At 51.3% G+C, this 4724-nt stretch overlaps 1 long non-coding RNA gene across 1 annotated transcript; it reads right to left on the bottom strand.

Annotated features, from left to right (window-relative positions):
- Nucleotides 1–772: 772 nt before the first annotated feature.
- LOC121434417 lies at nucleotides 773–2903 on the bottom strand. The gene is made up of 3 exons (XR_005972427.1): nucleotides 2829–2903; nucleotides 2320–2554; nucleotides 773–926 (listed from the first exon to the last, which is right to left on the bottom strand). It is a non-coding gene; the product is annotated as an uncharacterized LOC121434417 (long non-coding RNA).
- Between the last annotated feature and the right edge of the window lie 1821 nt (nucleotides 2904–4724).

A 4724-nucleotide genomic window follows, 5' to 3' on the forward strand; every position in this document is an offset into this window, starting at 1 on the left:
TACACTGTTGTTTCCACCAGAGAACTGGGAAAGCAACAGCTAGGGTACAGCCTCGCACACAGACTCCAGTTTCAATCAACACACAGGCTTCTATGCTGGCATCAGCAACTCAGAGTATCAGTGGTCCAGCGTAGATGCCATCACACAGAAAGTGAGCATCTCAGAGACAAGCTACTTCAGCTGTCACCCAGCAGCATGGACACTACATAGGTGGCTTCTTCCTCTAAGATGGGCTTCCCTACCCCTGCTGAGGGAGACATGATGCTCTGAGTCAGGGTGAGTCAGATACATGCCTGACCACCAAGCTGTGTGCAGTGGGCCAGCAGAATATGGCCCTCCCCTGACACCCAGACTCACAAAGGTGAGACCTAAGGCTAGAGAGAGGTGACCATGTAGGAGGAATGGAACTCCATCATGGGCTGTATATACAACCAGCTGGCCTGATTCTTCCCCAACTATTACGCCATCCCTCCAAGCCCTCATGGTATTGGGAGGCACCCCAGATGCAGGGCATGCAGACATGCAGCTCTCAGTGGAACGCCTTAGATAGGGACAGACACCTACTCCTGTGGCAAGAGGCACGGAAAGCGGACAGATTCCAGGCATCCATTGCATGCCGGGCCAGCACTTCATGGCCAGCCTGCAAGGTTGGTGTGATCCCAGGAAGCTTCTCAGGATGGGTGTGAAGCTGAGGCCCAGTGGATAGGGTGACAGGTGTCATACAGAGTCCATGCATTCACCTACCGAGCGGTGGTATGGCACCTGGGAGGTACTGCCGAGTGACAGGAGTAACAGGTGGTATTGAAAACAGGCCATCTGTGTTATATTCGTCATTAATAAAGCGAACTCATCACAGACAACCTCTCCTCAAGTACCCAATGTTGGCTGCTGTATCCACAGAGCTTGCATCACCTCCTGAAGCTGCCCTGGGGAGGGGTAGGGTAGATGTGAATGGTGAGAGGAGCTAGACACGGACAGCACACAGCCTATCCCACCCGGCCCAGGTTCCCACTGAGGTAGCAACCTAGAAGCACCATATCCCTTTCCCCACCCCCCCACAGGGGCTGCAATTCCAAGAACTTCTTCAAGCTGAGCGTTGATACCGAGAAAAGATCAACCATGTATTATTCGAAGTCAGCCAAGCGAATATAACACGGTCGATCTTCCTTCAAGTACCAGCAGAGGTGCTGAGCTGAGGTAGCAGCATTCTGGACGCGGGGCCGCAGCGGGCATCGACGGCTAGTGGACCAGGTGAAGTACATTAGAAACAATTACTTTCCAGCTGGTCGACCATCCGTCCCATACCCCAGAGCAAGATGATTCCATGTTCTTCCCTTAGGTGCTGGGGTCTCCAATCGGCCTCCCTGGAGGGATTCTGATACCGAAAAGGGGTTCACCGAGCAACATTCGTCCTCCAGATGCAAAGTTGCTCGGGTAACCTCTCTCCGAGTACCACGGAGAGACTTGGATGCTCAGACCAAGACTGATGCTTCAACATGACTGGGTTTCCAGAAGGCCCATCTCCGGAGGCCCTCAGCATTTGGTCCTCCCCGTTCGGTAAGGAGCCACCCTCCACCCCCTGAGAGCAATTATTCATCACCTCCCTAGCGCATCTACCATCGCCCCAGAATAGATTTCTAGAGCCTTCCCGGAAGTTGACCTCGAGACCCAGGTAGCCAGGGGCTGGCCCTGGGCAAGAGAAGTGGGCACAGTCAGGAGGTGTACACAGAACTCTGCCCACTCTCATCTTTCCCTTGCCAGCCCCAGAGACAGGGAAGCCCTAAGGTCCTGCATGCACACCCGCCACCCTCGCAGTGAGGATGCCCCCAGTAGGAGCAACAAGGCAGTGACCAACATGTAGAGATGCTCCTCTTTGGGCCCACCCACAGCGTCTTCCCCAACCAAGCACTCCCACCGTGTCATCCCTCACAGGTGGTTTAAGAGGTGACAACCAGAACTACCTGACCATTCAACCCCATAAACAAAGCAACTGAAGCTTCACAAACATGAAGGGAGGAGAGGAGGAACAATTCAAGCAGATCCTAAACGGTATCTCTTCAGACACTGTAGAGCAGCTTGTCTGAAGAAGACACACAAGCATGCCATAGGAGAGGGCCAGTCAGTGAGGCTCAAGACCTGATGACATAAGCCAAAAGCAGAGTCTGGATTCTGCGCCCACCACCCGTTTTGCAAACATGGAGGGGGACCAACAGCAGAGTCCTTTGTCTGACACAGCCTTGAAGCAAGAGGCCAGTCACATGCCGTCATAAAGGGGGAAATTGTCACGGGAAGTTTTATCTAGGTGTTTTGGAAACTGACCTGCAGACCAGAGGCTCCTTCCCAAGCTGGCATCGCCTCCTGGAAGTCTTTCTAAGGCCCACACGGTGGTGAGGACAATGGCTAGTGGTAGATACAAGGTCCAGGCAGCAAGCACTGTCCAGCTTAGAACTGTCCAGGGTCTTCCTCCAAGCACCTGTCCTGTAGAGGGTTCCAGTCACTGACCAGCTCCAAGACAACGGTATAGCCTCCGAGGTCCTTTGAGGTAAATGTCCTTCTGGAAAGAGCCACCATGAAACGCTGGTCACCTCTAAAGCAGGCCAGAAAATTCCATCACACCCCAGGTAGTACATTAAATCCTGGCTATGTCAACTCTATGATGATGTCCTATATGGTGCTAGCCTCTAGGACAGAGGGACATTCAGCACCAACAGTGGACATGTCTTAAAAGCTAATAATGCAAGTTGGCAAGACAGGAACCCAAAGGAAGGGCAGTTCCAATACCCCACTGAGCATGGAGCATCCACCCGACCCCGGAGCCAGTGTCTCACCCAGAATGTCTCCTGAGGCTAGAGGGAACTGAAGAAGACTGCTCACAGGCTACATGCGCTGGCACTGGTTCCCATTCACATCCTCCAGGACCCTCGCCAGCCTGTTACTATTGCAGTCAGCACATCTGTCTAGGAAGCATTCTGGAAAGGTTTGTGACAGGAAATAGTGTTTAGTTAGTCACACAAAGGACCTGCATTGTGACCAGGTCTTCCTACTGGTCCCATTGGCTCCAGTCTAAGCACCAAGCACATGGATTTCCCCACCTGGCCAAAAACCACACCCCCATTGATTTTCATAAAACATGCTTTCTCCCTCCCTCCCTCCCTCTCTCTCTCCCTTTCTCTTGCTCTGAAGTAAATTCCATTAAACTAATCCAATTCCCTGTTTAGCTTCCTCGACTATGCTGTTGAGCCATTTTCATTTCTTTTATTTCCCTTGTTATTTTCTCAAATTATTTTCATTAGGATCAATTCTTTCCCATTTAAAAATCTGGACAAAGATTTGATTCCTCAATGTACATTCCTCTACCCCAATATTACTGCTCACAGTAGCCACCACTGCCACAGGCTGCCTCTCGTGGCTGCCATGTCTGTAGAGGACTGTTTCCCCAGGTCAAATGTCGCAGCAGAAATGTGGTCAAGAAAATTGGATTCTTCTGCCAATTTGTAGTCAATTGAACACATTTTCCTCCGAGCCATTCCGGTAGTTTGTGGTGTTATTTTGTGATTATTTTATGACTATTATTTAATGTAAACGGGATGAAATGCTGGCCGCCTCTATTCATTTCCTAACCCATTCAAAAATGGAGAAGAAGGTTTGGTGAGAAATGGGGAGAAAGTGAAGCACACAGGAAGTAGGATGGGGGAGAAAACAGGGAATGTAAGAGGTCATGACCGAGTGAGTTGGGGTGAGGGAGACAGAGAAGGGAAAGCTGCCCTTGTCCTTAATATGTGAGCTCATTTGGCCAAGGTGTCTTCAAAGTAGAGTAGCCAGCATGTTTGGAACCAGGAGGGGGGCTAAGTGCTGCTGTAACATTGGGAATTTAGGCTGAGAAACGCCATCAAGCAGACACTGGCTTCTCTTTATGGGTTCCAGGGACCCTGTGTGTCCGCCTGTCCACACCATCTCCACCATCCATTCTAGCACATGTCATACACAGAGACCCAGAGCATTGCACCTTACCCCCAAAACCACCCCAAGCAGGCTTTGATACTCAAACAAAAGTTGCCTTTGTGTGATTCAACATCAATAAAGCGAATTCACCAAGGGCAACCTCTGCTCCAGAATCAAACGTCAGCACAGGCCGAGAGCAGCGCAGCGCACCTCTTCCCAGGCAGCGCTGCCTCCCTCGGCTCTGGCTCCCTGACTCCCGCCCTCTAAGGAGGCTGGTGCTGCCTCCAGTGCAGCCCCCAGATCCAACTGCAAAACAGCCTCTTACAGACTCTCTCTTGCCTACAGGTAGGAAGAGGCTCATGGAAATGCATCACGGGTCCAGGCTTTGGCCAGCAATTGGTCACTCACCCAAAAGTGCATTACCAAGTTTGAATCCCAAAATGTGTCTCCTAGAGAAGTCATGGGTTGGGTCTGACATAGAAGGAACCATGACTTCTCTGTGTGGTAGGGTCCATCAGGCCCACCAATGAAGGCTGATCTAAAAGTGGTTGACTCCCTCTCCAAGGCAGCATCCTGAGAGGACAGCAAGACCCCAGACCCAGACAAACCAGAAGCATCAGGGAGTACAAGGCTCTGGGACCGTCCTCCATTCTCTCCAGCTTCTGAGAGTCCTCAAAGAGGGTTCAACAGAGAAAACACATCAAACCGCCATTCATCCAATGTCATCCACACCGTGTACACCTAAGGGCACCAGAGATGAGGCTTCTGATCAAGGAACCTGT

This window comes from Microtus oregoni, unplaced genomic scaffold (genome assembly GCF_018167655.1).
Source record: "Microtus oregoni isolate MIOR12 unplaced genomic scaffold, Mior012 000043F_ref0000047, whole genome shotgun sequence".
Classification (NCBI taxonomy): domain Eukaryota; kingdom Metazoa; phylum Chordata; class Mammalia; order Rodentia; family Cricetidae; genus Microtus; species Microtus oregoni.